At 38.4% G+C, this 19,943-nt stretch overlaps 1 protein-coding gene across 1 annotated transcript in view; it reads right to left on the bottom strand.

Moving 5' to 3' along the window:
• LOC106872988 (solute carrier family 75 member 1) overlaps positions 1–19,641 on the bottom strand; it is a 92,285-nt gene extending 72,644 nt beyond the window's left edge. The window contains exon 1 of the mRNA XM_089339706.1: positions 19,364–19,641. The gene's annotated coding sequence lies outside the window, so the exon portion shown is untranslated. The remainder of the gene's footprint in view (positions 1–19,363) is intronic.
• Between the last annotated feature and the right edge of the window lie 302 nt (positions 19,642–19,943).

The following is a 19,943-nucleotide window of genomic DNA, read 5'->3' as shown; positions in this document are numbered from 1 at the left end:
TGTTTGCAATATATAAAGATATCTGTTGTGATATCATTTATAGGCATGGCAGCAGTCTAACCCATGCCATCATGGAAGACAGATGTTAAGTGAGGATGATGACATGTTTGGTATCAACTCTAATCATATCATAAAACAGTCCTCTGCTAGTTATGGGAATTTAACCCTTTAATATTTAAACCAACCATATCCCGCCCAGATATTCTTTCTGTCTTATGTTCAAAGCAACAAGATCTGGCCTCTCACACTTGCCCTACAATGTCATTCTAAAAATAAACAATCACATCAACAAGACCTTAGACCTACGAAATATTGCATGGTTGATTAAAGACAATGCGAATAAATAAGCATTACATTTGACAGAGAAATTTGAATGCTAATGGTTAAACTAGCCACATCCGGCCCAAATTTTCTACCCATTTTATGTTCAAACTAACCAGATCTGGTCCCTTACACCTACAATGTCATTTTGAAGATAAACAACCATATCAATGAAATCTTAGTCCTACTAGATATTGCATGATCTATTCAAAACAGTGTGAATAAATAAGCATTACATTTGACAGAGAAATCTGAATGCTAAGAGGTTAAACCAGCCAGATCTGGCCCAAATATTCTACCTGTTGTATGGCTAAACCATCCAAATCTGGCCTCTCACACCTAGCCTATAATGTCATTTTAAAAATAATCAGTTCATCAAAATCTCAAGGCTACAAGATAATGCATGGTTAATTCAAAAGAATGTGAATAAATCATCATCATCGTTTAACATCTGTTTTCCATGCTGGCATGGGTTGGACGGTTCAACTGGGGTCTGAGAAGCTAGGAGGCTGCACCAGGCTCCTGTCTGATCTGGCAGTGTTTCTACAGCCGGATGCCCTTCCTAATGCTAACAACTCCGAGAGTGTAGTGGGTGCTTTTTACGTGCAACTGGCACAGGAGCCAATCAGAGGGAGGGGGCTGGCATCAACCACATTTGGATAGTGCTTTTTATGTGCCACCAGCACAGGGAGCCAGTCAGGCAGCGCTGGCATCAGCCACAACTACAATTTCCATTTGATTGTGGTTTGATTTTGCTATTGATGTACATGACTCAATGTGGAGGCACAATGGCCCAGTGGTTAGGGCAGCTGACTCGCGGTCATAGGATCACGGTTTCGATTCCCAGACTGGGCGTTGTGAGTGTTTATTGAGCGAAAACACCTAAAGCTCCACAAGGCTCCAGCAGGGAATGGTGGCGAACCCAGCTGCACTCTTTCACCACAACTTTCTCTCACATTTTCCTCCTGTTTCTGTTGTGCCTGTAAGTCAAAGGGTCAGCCTTGTCACACTGTGTCACGCTGAATCTCCCCGAAAACTACGTTAAGGGTACACGTGTCTGTGGAGTACTCAGCCACTTGCACGTTAATTTCACGAGCAGGCTGTTCCGTTGATCAGATCAACTGGAACCCTCGACGTCGTAAGCGACGGAGTGCCAACAACAACATGACTCAATAGGTCTCCTCAAGCACAACACATCACCCTACGATCCAAAAGTACTTTTTTGAGTGGGCTGGTTATGCTACACTGCTGTAGGCTACAGGTGTGATGGAGTAATTGGAATGCTAAAGTATAATGTGGTAATCTAACAGAACTGTTACTACTTTGGACAAAATGTTTAGTGGAGATTGACCATCAAGAAGTTTTACTTTCCAGGTTTCTTTCAATTATTTTAGGAATTCCACTTTCATATTTTGCTGTTGTTGTTGGGTATTTTTTAAATCTTTTTTAAACCTTTTGTTGTTTTTTCTGTTCTAAGATTTTCCTGGATTTTTTTTTTTTTTTTTTTGATGAGGGTGGAATAATTAACTTCCAGTTTATATAAAGAAATAATAAATATTGAGCACAACAGGCATGGCTGTGTGGTAAGACATTTGCTTCCCAGCCACAAGGTTTTGAGTTCAGTCCTATTGCGTGGCACATTGGGAAAGTGTCTTCTACCATATCCCTAGGCCTAACAAAGCCTTGTGAATGGATTTGGTAGACAGAAACTGAAAGGTGCCTGCTGTGTGCATACATGCATGCATGTGTGTGCATTTGCTGCAGCCCAATGACTGAAGCAAACAAAGCTAACAAAATACAGATCAAGTTTCCTTTCCATCATGTTACCCTAACCTTTGCTTGCTTCTAAGCATTTATCTTGACTTGCTTTGGCCCTCATTTCCTATCAAGTCCCGTTCTTCCTCAGTGAGCATTATAGCCAAGGACTGTCTGTATCCAGCTTGAGAATAAGGGGTTCACAATGCAGCATGTACTTTTTTCAAGTCCTTTTAAATTACCTCTTCACCTCACTTAATCTCCAAATGTGTCCTTGTTATTTAACCCTAGGCTAACCCCGGTTGAGCAGATATGTAATTGAAATCACATGTATATGGGACTTTACAGAGAAGAATTCAACTTATATCAAAAGGCCCATGCCTAGTAAGAGAATTTGGTAGGCAGAAACTGTGTAGAAGCCCATTGTGTGTGTGAATAAAATCAGTAGTAATTTTATATTTGGGTATACACCTTGTATGACATTTAAAGCCCTTTCACTGTATTTGGCTACCTGATGTCAACAACTGTATGGAGGTATATGCCACTGAATTTATTTCAGGAATTATAGTCCTTCCCTCTTTGAGATAGTTTAGTGGGATGTGATGGAGACTTAGTTGTTATTTCTAGAAAATTCAACAACCCTACAGAGTAGTCATGAGCAACCTGTGGCCTGTGAAACCTTTTGAATAGTAAACCTAAACAAAAAAATTACCCTGATTTTGCTTTACTTGTGTGGCCCCACATAAAAATAAGCCATATTTCATGCAGTCCACTTCTCGAAAAAGAGAAAAAAAAAGGAGGCACATGGCTTAGTGGTTAGAAGTGTTGGGCTCCTGAGCCTAAGATTGCAGTTTCAATTCCTGGACAGAGCAATGCATTGTGTTCTTGATCAAAACACTTCATTTCATGTTGCTGCAGTTCACTCAACTGGCAAAAGTGAGTAATCCTACGACAGACTAGCCTCCCATCCAGGGGAGGAAGAAATGCACCAGAAAAATCAGGAAACCAGCCCTGTGCCCCTTATGAAGTAATATAGACTCAACATATCCACCAGAGGCTCTTTCAAGAGGTTGTTAACCTCTAACCTACAACAGCAGTTGCAATTTAAAACTAGGACAGCAAGAGTATTTATATTCATTATCTTATTTCTATCAATGAGTTCAGATTTTAATATCGTCTCCTTCATGCCTGTTTCATGTTCTGTCATGTCACTTTTATAAATACCAAAAGTACTTGTAGGATTGGTTCAGTCCTCGTTGATTGCATTACCTATCTTGCAATATTAAATTTTAACATATTCAGCTTTAACCCTTTAGCATTTAGGTTACCCTGTCAAATGTAAAACTTATTTATTCAAATTGTTTTGAATTAACCCTGTACAATTTAATAGCTTTGAGATTTCAATGATGTGACTGTTTATATTCAGAATGACATTGAAGAACAGGTGTGAGAGACCTGATCTGTTCAGTTTCACTATAAGACAAGGAGAATATTTGGGGGCGGATATAGCTGGTTTAAATGCTAAAGGGTTAGTTTATCTTTCTGTTAGAATAGTTATTGTGAAGCTGAGGTGGCCTGGAAGTATGGGGTCAGTGAGGTCCCGCATACAGCTAAGGGGTGAGGGAAAAAACACGAAGGCCAAAACAGCTTGTAGTTTTTTGGGGAAAAAAAGCATGATTTACCTATCTTGTGGTTCCTTTTATAGTGTCAGTCCATTCCAGCCAGGATATATCCATAGGGAACCCTACCTGCCTAACCTCTGGCCAGGAGCTAACAGCAAACTCCCTCAATTCACATGACCCACCGTGTTTGTCATGAATGACAGCTTCAAGGCAAAAGAAGCTCATATTAGTCATCCTTCACTCCTCTCTTTCTGGCAAGGCCCCTTCGCCATCTGTGTGATGTCACTGACCCTATAACTTGTGGTCCACCTCAGCCTCATAGCTATTAACACATTCATCTAATCCCATATTTATTTTACTGTAGAATGAAGAAGAGATCATACTACCTAATAAAGAAGAACAATAAGAAGAAGAAGAAGAAGAAGAAGAAGAAGAAGAAGAAGAAGAAGAAGAAGAAGAAGAAGAAGAAGAAGAAGAAAAAGAAGAAGAAGGAGAAGAATAAGAAGAGGTGGAAGAAGAAGAAGAAGAAGAAGAGGTGGAAGAAGAAGAAGAAGAAGAAGAAGAAAAATCATTTTAACATTCATTTTTGCATGCTTTCATGGCCTTTTTTCTTATACTTTACCCTTGGTGGCATTTGAACTCAGAAAGTAAAGAGCCAGAAAAAAGATAATAATAATAATAATAATGATGATCAACATCATCGTCGTTTAACGTCCGCTTTCCATGCTAGCATGGGTTGGACGATTTGACTGAGGACTGGTGAAACCAGATGGCTGCACCAGGCTCCAATCTGATCTGGCAGAGTTTCTACAGCTGGATGCCCTTCCTAATGCCAACCACGCCAAGAGTGCAGTGGGTGTTTTTATGTGCCACCGGCACAAGGGCCAGTCAGGCGGTACTGGCAACGGCCACACTCAAAATGGTATTTTTTACGTGCCACCTGCACAGGAGCCAGTCCAGCAGCACTGGCAATGACCTCACTCGATTGTTTTTCGCATGCCACTGGCACACGTGCCAGTAAGGCGACGCTGGTAACGATTACGCTCAAATGGTGCTATTTACGTGCCACTGGCACGGCAGCCAGACAGCTGCTCTGGCAATGATCACGCTCGGATGGAGCTGTTAGTGCTCTACTAGCATGGGTGCCAGTCATCGAAGTTGGTTGATAATAATAATAATAATAATAATAATAATAATAATAATAATAATTATAATAAAAGATAATTATGATAATATAAACACACAAAATAAAGACTATAGCTTGTTTTGAGGTGCTTGTTACCATGCACATACACACACACACACCAGTTTCTACAGCAAATATGGATCAAATGGTCTCATCTTTTTTGTGGGGGGATCAGAAGCAAACTTGTTGATGTGTGTGTGTGTGTGTGTGCATGTGCATGTATGTGTCTAAGCATACGTCTATGTATGTGTTTATGTTTAAGTTTTGTGTGTGCATGTGTGTATGCTTAGGTTTGCATGTGTGTGTGTTGAAGTTTGTGTGTTGTATATGTATGTGTGTATATGTATGCTTAAGTTTGTGTATGTTTAAGTTTGTGTGTGTGTGTATATTTAAGTTTGTGTGTGTATGCTTAAGTTTATGTGTGCATGTTTAAGTCTGTGTGTGTGAGAGTTTAAGTTTGTGTGTATGTGTGTGTGTACACATATTGATACAAAGTCTCTTTGACTTTTATAATAGTAAACATTTGCTCTCCTCACAAAGCAACTTTACATAAAGCGTCGAATGACAAGAGTTTCTGCGACAGAGTCTTAATCCAATGACATCAAAGGAGCTCTTTGTTGCAGAGTTTCAATACATTTGACCTGTGCACAAAGAAACACAGCATATTTACTCAGGGACGCGATAGACACACACAGACATAGTTAAATGCCTGAACAGAAAATAATGAAATAATACCCCTCTGCAATTAATTTCAAATCATTTTAGGTGTCGTTGTTAAATAGATTTATGATCAAAGCCTCTGAAACACAGACAAAAGCTTGGGTATGTGGTTAGGAAGTTTGCTTCACAACTGCATGGTTTTAAGTTCAATCTGACGGTGAAGCAGTTTGAACAAAACTGCATGGTTTTAAGTTCAATCTGACGGTGGGGCAGTTTGAACAAAACTGCATGGTTTTAAGTTCAATCTGACGGTGAAGCAGTTTGAACAAAACTGCATGATTTTAAGTTCAATCTGACGGTGGGGCAGTTTGAACAAAACTGCATGGTTTTAAGTTCAATCTGACGGTGAAGCAGTTTGAACAAAACTGCATGGTTTTAAGTTCAATCTGACGGTGGGGCAGTTTGAACAAAACTGCATGGTTTTAAGTTCAATCTGACGGTGGGGCAGTTTGAACAAAACTGCATGGTTTTAAGTTCAATCTGACGGTGGGGCAGTTTGAACAAAACTGCATGGTTTCAAGTTCAATCTGACGGTGAAGCAGTTTGAACAAAACTGCATGGTTTTAAGTTCAATCTGACGGTGAAGCAGTTTGAACAAAACTGCATGGTTTTAAGTTCAATCTGACGGTGAAGCAGTTTGAACAAAACTGCATGGTTTTAAGTTCAATCTGACGGTGAAGCAGTTTGAGCAAAACTGCATGGTTTTAAGTTCAATCTGACGGTGAAGCAGTTTGAACAAAACTGCATGGTTTTAAGTTCAATCTGACGGTGGGGCAGTTTGAACAAAACTGCATGGTTTTAAGTTCAATCTGACGGTGAAGCAGTTTGAACAAAACTGCATGATTTTAAGTTCAATCTGACGGTGGGGCAGTTTGAACAAAACTGCATGATTTTAAGTTCAATCTGACGGTGGAGCAATTTGAACAAAACTGCATGATTTTAAGTTCAATCTGACGGTGAAGCAGTTTGAACAAAACTGCATGGTTTTAAGTTCAATCTGACGGTGAAGCAGTTTGAACAAAACTGCATGGTTTTAAGTTCAATCTGACGGTGAAGCAGTTTGAACAAAACTGCATGATTTTAAGTTCAATCTGACAGTAGGGCAATTTGAACAAGTGTCAGGTATATATGAAATTACATGGAACCTTGGTGAAAGGACTCTTATAAAAATTCATTATTATTATCATAGTGTGAAGGTATGTGGCCTAGTGGTTAGGCTGTTGAACTCACAATTGCTAGATCAAGGGTTCCCTGGCTGAGTGGCGTGCTGTGTTCTTGAGCAAAACACTTCATTTCACATTGCATCAATCCTCCTTTCGATCAGGAGGGATTGTTGGCCTGCTCACCCAACCAGTGGGGTGGCGTCATTTCAAGGCTAGAACAATGCAAAAAGCACATTGTGACTAGCGATGTGCGACAACATCTGATAGCCTGGTTGTTCACGTGATTATCATAATAGCCATGTAGGATATTATTTCATTCCGTTTTGGAGTCTGCAGCACAACACAACTTGAGATTTTTTTAGTAAAATAACTTAGTCATTATTAAATTGGTGTTTGAGACAAACAAACATGAAATATGGGAGAAAACTTAGTTTAGATCACTAACTTTACCATTACTATATTCTGTTGAAATACACTGTGTTTGTTTTAATTAATCTTTAAAATAATGAAGAATTTAGTGAAATAACTTTGGCATTATTAAATTGATGTTTAGGAGAAATTAACATGAAATTTTTATGGTGCAGCTGTAGCTATACCATAAGAAGTTTCTTTCCCAATCACATGATCTTTGGTTCAGTCCCACTGCATGGTACCTCGGGCAAGTGTCTACAATAGCCCCAGGCTGACCGAAGCCATGTCAATGGATTTGATAAAGAGAAACTGAAAGTAGTCTATTATATCTTCACTTTATTAATTAAGACACTGGGGTTTGATTTTCTCGAGATCTGGCTGCTGTTTCTAGCCGGTTCAGCAGCCACACAGAAGCTGCCTTTTTACTAACTCATATCATTACTGTTGATGGAAGTACATAGTCAGCTCTTCTCAAGTAGACAACACTGACTTCTATTTAATTTGTAACACTAATTATAACCACTGTATCAAAAACGATATAAACAAACATTTTTCTGGCTGGAACTATGTCACCGAACTGGGAGGTGAAAAACGTTTACACAAAGTGGTTCTGCAACAAGAAGGATTATCACAGTGAATAGTACCTCCAAGGTTACCCTATGTCTAACCTCACCCCACAACCCATCAATATACAGGACAATTATAGGAAGTTCACCTCACTGTTGCAGTGATACTATGTAACACTTGCTTTGAAGCTGTGATAGAGACTTCTTAGTACAGAATAGGTTGTCTTTATATTTTACTTGTGACATTACAGTTCTATATTTAAGAGATGAGGAATTATGTACATTATTTACATTTGACAGATATTTGTCCTCATCTTGTTTGTTGTTAATACGTTTAGGCTGATATACCCTCCAGTCTTCATCAGGTGTCTTGGGGAAATTTTGAACCTGGGTTCTCATTCCTAAGGTATTTTTCGATGTTATTATTATTATTTTTATTATTATTATTGCTTAGTGGTTAAGAGCACAGGCTACTAACCCCAGGATTCCAAGTTCGATTCCAAGCAGTGACCTGAATAATAATAATAACAATAATAACAACAACATCGAAAAATACCTTAGGAATGAGCACCCAGGTTCGAAATTTCCCCAAGACACCTGATGAAGGCTGGAGAGTATATCAGCCAAAACGTCGTGTTAACAACAAACAAGATGAGGACAAATATCCGCCAAATGTAAATAATGTAAATCTCTTTTGACAGTCATTAAATTGTGTCCATGCTGGAGCACCAGTTTGAACTGTTTAGTTGAACAAATCAATCCCAGTATTCCAGGAATTGAAAGCATGATCATGCCAAACTTTAACCATCAGGCCATGAACCTTCACAATATTACCATGATGAAAGTTATAACAACACAAGAAATGAACTAACCCAAACAATGACCTATTCCAAACATATGCTATCAATCTCTTCAACTAAGTTGCTAAGATATGGAGACATAAACAAACTGACCGACACACACACACACAAATGATAACACAAATGGACCAAGGTTCACTACAGCTGTTTCAAGCATGTTTTTTTCATTGATGAACAAATCAATTATATCATGTAAAAAAAACTGCTTTCTTCAGGTGAATTAAAATTTAAAATAAAATTTAATATTTAGGATTTTTCACACAAAGGATATAGAATGCATATTGACTCCATCATCATGATGCTGGTTGAAAGAGTAGATTGAGGGACAGCTATTTTGATGTTAAATATGTGGTAATAAATCTGTCCACACCTCCAGAGAATGGAGAAAAAAAACCCACAGGAGTGGCTGTGTGGTAAGTAGCTTGCTCACCACATGGTTCCAGGTTTAGCTCCACTGCGTGGCACCTTGAGCAAGTGCCTTCTACTATAGCCTCGGGCAGATTTGGTAGAAGGAAACTGAAAGAAGCCCATCACATATATATATACTGTATAAAGGATCATGGGTAAGACCAAAAGAATGCAAAGTAAATGCAAGGTAAACGACAAGAAAACAAATATAGACATTGGCAACATTCGTTTATTTTCTTGAAAAGGTAAGTCTACATTAATTCAAATATTTGTTTCCTTGTGATTTACCTTGCACTTACTTTGAATTGTTTTGGCCTTACCCAAGATCCTTTATACAATATATATACATATATATATATATATATATATTTGTATGTCTGTGTTTGTACCTCCACCATCACTTGACAACCGATGTTGGTGCGTTTACATCCCTGTAACTTAGCGGTTCGGCAAAAGGGACCGATAGAATAAGTACTAGGCTTACAAAAGAATAAGACTTGTGGTCAATTTGTTTGACTAAAGGCAGTGCTCCAGGATGGCCACAGTCAAATGACTGAAATAAATAAAAGAATAAACAAGAAAAGAATAATGCAGTCATAAGAAAGTAAGGGATTCCAGGCAGTGGCACCAATTACGAGAAGAAATAGATGGAATGGCTCAAATTTGCATACGTGCCATGAAGACACAAACAAGAAAATAAAACATGACAGATTACATTATCATCATCATTTAACATCTGCTTTTCATGCTGGCATGGGTTGGATGGATTGATAGGAACTGGCTGGGCAGAAGACTGCACCGGGCTTCAGTGTCTGTTTTGGCATAGTTTTTACGGCTGGATGCCCTTCCTAACACCAACCACCCTGCAGAGTGGAGTGAGTGATTTTTATGTGGTTCCAGCACAGATAATAAAAGTACAAATAAAAAAAAAACACAAGTAGAATAATCATTATCAGGAAATAATAAAAAAAAACAAATTAAAGACATTATTAAAATTCTTTGATTCTAAAAGATCCTGCAAATAAAAATATGTGTGTGTATGTGTGAATATATATCATCATCATCATCGTTTAACGTCCGCTTTCCATGCTAGCATGGGTTGGACGATTTGACTGAGGACTGGTGAAACCGGATGGCAACACCAGGCTCCAATCTAAATTTGGCAGAGTTTCTACAACTGGATGCCCTTCCTAATGCCAACCACTCAGAGAGTACTCACATCCACGTACGTACACACATTCACGCACACACACATCCACGTACGTACACACATTCACTCACACACACACACACACACACATTCACGCACACACACACACCCACGTACGTACACACATTCCCGCACACACACACACACACACACACACACACATTCACGCACATGCATACACACACACGCACTCCCTCTCTCACATATATAATTTAATGAACACAATAAGTATTTTTACGAGCTACTACTAGTTTCATGCGATGAAAACATCTCAGACCGTATTTTTTAACATGTCTGGTGCCTTCATGCAATCCTCAGGCTATGACGCATGGCATAACAAGCTAAAAACAGGACAATTTTGTGTTTATTAAATATTTATCACTCACCAGATGAAGTACTTTTTCTGTTAATCCTACCACCATGGAACAGCACGTGTGTGTGTGTGTGTGTGTGTGTTATATCTAGATTACAATGATGTTACAATCCCAGTAAAATAAAACAACTTAGTAAACTTGTGTGATGTCGTGTTAGCATAAAATCTCTTAACTGCTAATAATGCTCTTAACAATGAATAAGGAAATAAGAAATTAAATAGAACGAGGACTGTCTTAGATATATGAAACAGTACAAAGGAAGACAGTGACGAGGAGGAACATTAATGAGAGAACGGAAAAACCCACTTTATGTGACAAGGAATTTCCTTCATCAGCTTCAAATAGGATATCCTTATATATATATATATATATATATATATATATATGTATATATATATATATATATATATATATATATATACATACAGGGTGTCCACAAAGTCTGGCTACATGGAGTAAATAAAATCATAACATAAACAATTAAATATAAGAAATAATAATTTCTTAAAGTATGTGTTAATCCCATGTACCCAGACTTTGTGGACACCCTGTATATATATGTGTGTGTGTGTGTGTGTGTGTGTGTGTGTGTGTGTGTGTGTGTGTGTAGGTGCAGGAGTGTGAGGTAAGAAGCTTGCTTCCAAACCACATGGTTCTGGGTTCAGTCCCATTGCGTGGCACCTTGGGCAAGTGTCTTCTACTATAGCCTCAGGCCAACCAAAGCCTATGTGAGTGGATTTGGTAGATGGAAATTGAAACAAGACAATCCTGTGTGTGTATTTGTGTACAGGAGGCAGGCGGTATTCGTTTGCATTTTTCAACTGCTAATTTTATGCATATTTTTCTTCGCTTTTATTGTCGGTCTTTACCTTCTAAAAAACAATTGCCATTTTTTTATTTTGCTTTATTTTTTTGGCAGAATAACTGACTATGGAAAATTTTGAAACCCCCAATTTGCGGAAGAGGCATGGAATCCTCTTTGGAATCTACACAGGAAGGAAAAACAAGGAAATTTCACACTTCCTCAACGTCAACAGAAGGATGGTGGAAAATTCGACATTGAGGTGATAGCAGATAGGAAAAAGCATGATTGACAATCTGATGCAATCAAAATGCCAGAATTTGTTGCTGAAATTCAAGAGATCATCAACAACAATGCTAGTAAGCTGATGCATGCCATTGCACAGGAGAAAGGTGTGGATGAAAAGTCCATCAGGTCGATGGTGCATCAGGATGTTCGCTACTTTTCACCCAAGATGAACAATGGACAATTTCTGTCCAATGCAGGAAAAGAGGGTCGACCACATTAAGAAGCTGATCAACAAGTTGAAACATCTGCTGGAACCAGACATGATGTGGTTCTTCTACATGAAGAATTTCTGCCAAGACTGGAAGATCAACTCCCAGAACAACAAGGTGGCTCAACGTCTCACCCAAGGACATTCCTAGAGTCATGCAGACGAAATTTCCAGTTATAATCATGGTCTTTGGTGTTGTCAGCAGCAAAGGTGATGTCATGCCATCCCCTTCTTCCCCAACAGCCTCAGGCTGAACACCAATGACTACATCCATGTTCTGAGCACGGTGGTGAAGCCCTGGACGGACCAAGTAGCTACAGGAAGGCCGTACATGTAGCAGCAAAACCCTGTGCCCTGTCACTCAGGCCTGGCTGCTGGAGAATTTCTTTGATCACACAGCATCCGACATATAGCCTCCCAACTTGCCTGACTGCAACCCATTCGACTTCTTTGTGTGGGGCACAGTGGAATGAAGGACCAACAAATTCAGCTACAACGAGAAGGATAAGCTGAAGGCACGGATTATCAGGGCCTTCAGGGGCCTAAAATGGGAGAGAGAGAGAGAGAGTAATGAAGGCCCGTGGCTGGTTCTGAGGTCGCTTGGAGGTTGTTATTGAGGTCAAAGGTGAGTTCATTGAGTAAGATTAACAGAACATATGAAGACAAACTGATCCAAATTTGATGTATATACTTCAAAAAATATAAACACTTTTATTTTCTCCTCAGACAGCCATTATGCAAACAAATATTGTCTGTACCCTGTATATATATACTCTTTTACTTGTTTCAGTCATTTGACTGCAGCCATGCTGGAACACCACCTTTAGTCGACCTTTAGACGGTATATTGATGTGAGCTGTCTAGCGTGAGTTCGAAAGATGGAGAAACAGCTAGACACGTCCTTGCTCAATCGCTGGTCAGCAAGAAAGAGATCGATCAAAGCGGGAAAGCTTGGCTGTTGAATTCCACGCATGCGCACGGCGTTACTACAGCATTATCAGACGTGTCCTTCAATTTTTAAGTCGGTAAAGATGCATTTAGCGAGGAATTTGGTTGTTGTAATTATTTCTTCGACTGGTTTGCTAATCAACTTGTTAAAAGACTTTGGTTGTAATGTTTCTCACCTCCACGCCAACTTTGTTTTTTCATAACTTGAAAAAATAGATATTTTTTAATGAAAATTTTTTAGTAAATACCTTTCAAATGTTACGAATTACGGTTATACTAGAATTTCATGCAAAGAAAAAGAGAATAGAATTTGTTGAGTGTTCATACATAAATACTGACGTACGAAAATTATGTGATGAGCGTCAGTATATACGTGCGCACCCACAAATTCTTTTCTTGTTTTTCACTTTGAATTCCTATATAATTTCTATTTACTACATCTAAAAGGTATTTAACGGTGAGCGTGTTAAATTTCAAGGTACAATAAGAAAATGACTCTCCCCAGACACAACAGAGTATTTGTAGATTTCTATTAAAAAAATATCCACTTTCCTAAAAGCTATAAAGAAACAAAATCGGTGGGGCACAATTGTGTAGTTATACTCTGTAATTTACACTGAAAAAACCTCAACAAGAGACAAAACCTAACAACAAACATATGACATTAATAAACAAAAAACACTAACAATAATATATGAAAACAACACCACAACACATTGCAACGTATAACAATGACATACCGAGAGACTATCTACGTAATCACCCGACCTGCTAGAAATAATAGCCAAATCGTCCTATCACACACTAGCGTCTTTAAAAAAAATGGAGCGAGGAGATGTATGATAAGGAACTAGGTTCCTTGTAAATAGGGAAAAAAGATGGCATGGTCACGGAGGGACTGCTTTTGTTCATAACTTCGTTCAGTGAGAGTTGAACGGGATTTAATCTTATCTTACAGATAATAAAATGCAATGTGTGTCCCGTCGGTCACGCTCGGGAAAGCAAAATAAAACGACAAACGGAGGGAGTGAGTAACAGTCAGAGACGTTGAACAGCATTCAAAGATCTTGCTCTGAAGACGCTGGAAGTCCAATCAAAATATAGCTGCAAATTTTGATCGTAAATTGTATTTAGATATCAGTTTCGCATACACATATTTAAGTAGATAAATGAAATTATGAAATTAAATATCAAACTCTTGTCTTCAAAATATTACCGTCCACCTAACATATATATAAATGTTATGTGAACGATAATTAATAATAATAAATGTATGTGTATGAGAGTATATAAGTATATATATATCTATATCTATGTACGTATATATATATATATATACAGGATGTCCCCCAAAAATGTATACACACTTTAGCAGCTGATAACTCAATTGATGTTTTGTTTTTCCAGATGAAACCCATTGGAATTAATTATGGCAGATAGACTAAGCTTTGAACAAAGGAAACTCGTTCTAAAATGCTACTGGAGGTGTGAAAATGCAGTTGAAGTGCAAAGACAGTTTAGGAGGGAGTTTCAAACAGATTCACCACCGCGACTTACCATCATTCGAATTAGAGATAAGTTTGAAGCTGATGGAACTGTTCAGAAGCGTTCTGCAAGACCACGAATATCGACAACGCCCACAAAGCAAGAAGGAGTGCTGGAAACGTATCACCAAAGTCCAAGAAAATCTGTGCTGCAAGCGAGTCGTGAGGTAGGTATTTCAAAATCGTTTGTCCAAAGCATTTTGAACTGTTGTCAATGGAAAAGTTACGTTCCAAGATTAGTCCATGCCATTAATGACGATGATCCAGACCGAAGAGTGCAGTATTGCGAGTGATACTTGGCATGATGTGTAGAAGAAGCACACTTTCCAACAAATATTGTGTGGAGTGATGAGGCCACATTCAAATTAAATGGTTCAATTAACTGTCACAATTGCACTTACTGGAGACCTGAGAATCCGTATGTTATGGTGGAAGGCCATGTTAATTTACCGGGAGTTACAGTGTGGTGTGGTGTAGTTTATCATCAAGAAGATTAATGGACCGTTCCTTTTTGACGCTTCTGTGACTGGTCCCGTTTACTTGAACTTGCTGCAACAGTCTGTCATGCCAAGCATTACAGAAGACTTTGAAGATGAAAGATAAGGAGTTTTATTTTCAGCAAGATGGGGCACCCCCACACTATCATTGTGATGTTAGATCCTTCCTTGAGGAGATCTTGGCAAACAGGTGGATTGGACTAAGGGGTTTCCTTGGATACCCTTCGCGTTCACCAGACCTCACACCACAAGACATTTTAAAGGGGATACCTAAAAAGACAAAGTCTACGTTATGAAACCCGCAACAGTCGTTGATTTGAGAGCAGCCATTGACCGAAAATGCACACAAATGCCAAACGAATTGTTTCGTGATGTTTGCAATTCCATTGCTTCGTGTTGTCAGCAGCGCCTGGACAAGAGCGGACGTCAGTTTGAAAACAGACATTTACAAAACAATAAAATAATGTCTGTAGGAAATAAAATGTATTTTAATAAACACCTTTACAATTATTTAAAGTGTGTATACATTTTTGGGGGACACCCGATATATATATATATATATATATATATATATATATATGCCTATATGTATATGTACACCTGTGGGTGGGTATACACACACACACACACACACATACACACATGTATTATATGGACGATATTTTTAACCGAGACGTTACGACCATATCTGATTCTTCAAATGCTTCAATTCTGTGTATGTATATGTGTATGTAGATTGCTGACACTTATCAATGGCTTCTCTTATTATTACTGTGCCATCTTCTGTCATTAATAAAACTATCGGCATTTCTGACGACACGGGTATACTAGTAAATAATACATGACATGGCGACAACGGTAAAGCCTCAGTGGTAGCAAGTATTACTAGAAATAACAACCAAAGCTCACACAAACCACGGTTGGATCTTTTCAATCTGTCAGATTGAAAAGATCCAACCAGGACGCACACATTAAATGATGTAGTCCTAGATATATTTATGAAGAAAGAAAGAAAGAAAGAAGACGGAATTATCAAACTTGGTATGTTTTCGGTATCCGATCAAGGATTGCCTGAGGATAAACAACAACGATGACGAAATCAACGCCGAGTGGAAGAATCGTCAGAGCATCGGAGAAAACACTTGTGTTATTTAGTTGCGGTCATTCGGTACCGAGTTTGAAATCCCGCCTGCGAGGTCAAATTTGCTTTTCAAACTTCCGGCAACACTGAAGGAGGCGCAGTACAAACACACACAAATATACATTCCTTTGGTCCAAAATAGTTGTGGATGGAATTGGAAAAGAAAACCAGACAGTCTTCGAGGAAGAGTAAGTTGGATCCAAAAAAAAAAAAATAGCAGTAACGAACGAAAAGTTGGAACAAATTAGATTTAGCGCTAATTTTTAATGAAAATCAACCTTATAAATTATAGGCTTTATCTATTTGAGTTCCGATTAAAGGAAAACAAAAAGAAAAGAAAGGGCCTCGATTTATCACTTGTTTAATATATTTAACCCCTTGCCTGTTCAAAGTATTTTCATAAGTTGGTCATAAACGTCCACGCTTGTTTACGGACTTTTAATTTAGCCCTCGTTTCAGGCAATCTCAGTAACATAAAGCTTTCCTTTCATAAGTCTCAAGTTACTCTGGTGGTGGAAATAAATTGTGAATGTGTATCATATATGATGCATGGACACCAGAGAAATATGAATAGACAGGAGAGGCCAAGGGTTAAATTTAAATACCTATGTTTCATACTAAAATTTCGTCTTCAATAGTGATGGAAGTGGGTATTATATACTGAGGAGAGGGTGAGTACTCTAAGGTCCGAAAGGCTGAAATCGAGAAGGTGGGACTAGACATTCTAGCTACCCTCAGCCGTCTCTGAGTTGAAAACTAAGTCAATGCCACACCCCTGCGTACTACCCACAAAACTCCAGCACTGGTCTTTAATTACATTCTACTGAAGTTTGGGGGAAGGACTGTTTATGATTTTTCGTACATTTGTACGCGACATACTGCAAATGGTTTCATTAATAACATGTTGAAGAAACAAAGAAAGAAATAGATAGATAGATATTAAAAAAAAAACAGCCTGATTTATTTACACAGACATATATATACGGGGAGAGTTTACAAAGAACTAAATGTTTAATAGGTTCTGATAGAAATGATATCGGATTTCACCAAGTGGAGTCATTGTGTAAGAGAGTGACATATTTTAGTTAAACAGAATTTCAGTGAAAAACATGAGTTTCTATTATTTACATATACACACGTATGCATGTGCGAGCGTGTATATATACATTCGGATATGTATGCATGTATATGTATGTACATATATGTGTGTGTACGTGCGTATAGTTACTTCGAGGCCAGTACCAACTTCAGTGTCCGAACCCTGTCATCGTAAAAATAAATTTAAAACTCGTACGTATTGAGTGCTTTCTCAACATACATACATACATTTATGCATGAATGTATGTGTATACATATCTACGTATATGCATATGTGCGTGAGTATATATATATATATATATACTCTTTTACTTGTTTCAGTCATTTGACTGCGGCCATGCTGGAGCACCGCCTTTAGTCGAGCAAATCGACCTCGGGACTTATTCTTTGTAAGCCTAGTACTTATTCTACCGGTCTCTTTTGCCGAACCGCTAAATGACGGGGACATAAACACACCAGCATCGGTTGTCAAGCAATGCTAGGAGGACAAACACAGACACACAAGCACACACACACACACACACACACACACACACGCACGCACGTCAAAAACTACCTGTATATTTGCATGCACAGATAGCAGATAGATTGACAATAAAACCCTGAGGGTGAGTTCGTTACATAGAAACTCCTCATATTTAGTTTGCATCTACGAGCTTAAACCGAAGATTGTGGTTTCGAATCAAGGGTTGAGGTATATATTAGTTCTTTTTACTGGCTTATTGCTTACAACTCATAAAAACGAAGATTTTCTTGATTTTTTTTATATAAACACAAATAGATAGATATTGGTAGATAATGAATCGAAGGATAAATAAATCTGATTAGTAAGACAAATACTCGTAAAATAAGATAAGATTCTAGCACGAATCCAATTGCAACATCGACCATAATTCACTCTCAATATTCCAGGATTTGCAAGGCGGATTGGCAGAATCGTCAGCACGCCGGCTTAGCGGTATTTTGTCTGTCTTTACGTTCTGAGGTCAAATTCCGCCGAGGTCGACTTTGCCTTTAATCCTTTCGCGGTCGATAAATTAAGTGCCAGTCGCATACTGGAATCGATCTAATCACCCCCCCCCCCGAATGTGACCATAAAATGGTAATTAACTCGATTTAATTAATCAGTCGCTATTTATGTAAAATTAGGACTTATTTGTGGATTGGGTGAAAAATATTGTTTGTCGTTTCTATGGAGGGCGATTGTTGTTTACGTAGATTCGGCAACTTTATCATATATATATATACATATATATATGTATACATGCATACACATATATACACGTTGTACAGACGCACAGATATATATGTTATATATATAAGGGGAAAAAACCACTTACTCCGGCTGTTTTAGTATATTGTCTGAGACCTGATTGTAAACAACACAGCTAATAATAATAATAATAATAATAATCCTTTCACTTCAGAAATACATATTTTCATACGGTACCCCATACATTCCTTACCATTTATATTCCATTTCTTCGTAATTTTTTTTTTTTAAGAGCACAACGCATTTACAATTACTAACCTCGCCCAAAACTCCCATTCAAGTTAAACGAGGAAATGAAAAGCTATCAAAGAGGGAATATATTAACAGATTTACTTAATGAACATTGATTTGTGTGTGAAAAAGCTCGGTTAAATAACCAACATAAATATATAAATAATAAACGCGAACGCATACTTAATGTGTGTATGTATATGTATGTATATATGTATGTATAATATGCATGAAGTAAACATAAACTAGCTTTCTGGTATTCCTTTCGTATTCCTTCAAGTTTATAGGGGGTCCCCAAGTAGGGTGGATGATGTAGGAGTCATTTTTATATATGTTACGTGAGCGTGTATACACACACACACACACGGTCAATTCTTTATATATATATATATATGTGTGTGTGTGTGTGTGTAAGCATGGAGAGAGAGAAAGAGCTAGCAATCAATGTTTAGAAGCTGAGCTGGACGAGAGGAGAGAAGAAAGGGTTAGGTGCTATGAGGGTACTCTGCTGAGTTTGTTTGGGGTACGTCAGAAATGTTTATGTTTCGATAGAAGTCTTGGACGGGAACAAGAACCAGCAAAACACTTCGAATAATCTTATTTCTCAGGTGTACCTATACCAGTGTATGCACAAACACACATACACACGCACCGTTTCTATCGCAGGCGTAAATAAACATTGGAAAACCGATCGTTAGATGTAAAAAACATAAATATGAAAGGAGATGTCAGCTTACCTTAATTGATCTGTATAAAATGGGTAGGAAGGTACAGAAAGCGAGAGCCGCCAATGAAGGCTTTGTCTTCGAGTGGAAGCAACAATTTCTTAATAAAGGTGGGAAAATCTAACGAGAGTATGACAGATGAGAGACACGGTCAAAGGTGATGCGAACTGCGGGAATGGTTGCAAACGTCTTCGCAACAGCACTCCTGCATGTATACTGAATGGAACCCGCTCTCGTTACATCTACCCCTCTCGAGAAACGTCAGGCAACGAGATTCTCACTGGTGCCCCTATGGTTGGTTGAATGAGAGGAATAAGTAAGCAACGGAATTAATGTAAGAATATGAGCTGAAGGGGCGACAGAAGATAAAGTGACAGAGAGAGAGAGAGAGAAAGAGAAGTATTGGTGGTGTGTGCGGGAGAGGGGGAACAGTCGATCAAAGACGAGGCAAGAGAATGAAAGAGTGAAAGTTGGTATAAGCGAAAGAGAGAGGAAGGGGTGGTGAGTAAATGACAAAGTGATAGAAAGAAAGTTTGTGACAGTGTAAGAAACAACGAGAGTATAAGAAATAGTAGAGGGAGAGCGAGAGAGA

Source organism: Octopus bimaculoides, chromosome 22 (genome assembly GCF_046866305.1).
Source record: "Octopus bimaculoides isolate indiv1 chromosome 22, ASM4686630v1, whole genome shotgun sequence".
NCBI lineage: Eukaryota > Metazoa > Mollusca > Cephalopoda > Octopoda > Octopodidae > Octopus > Octopus bimaculoides.
This window is presented reverse-complemented; position numbering and strand designations above follow the sequence as displayed.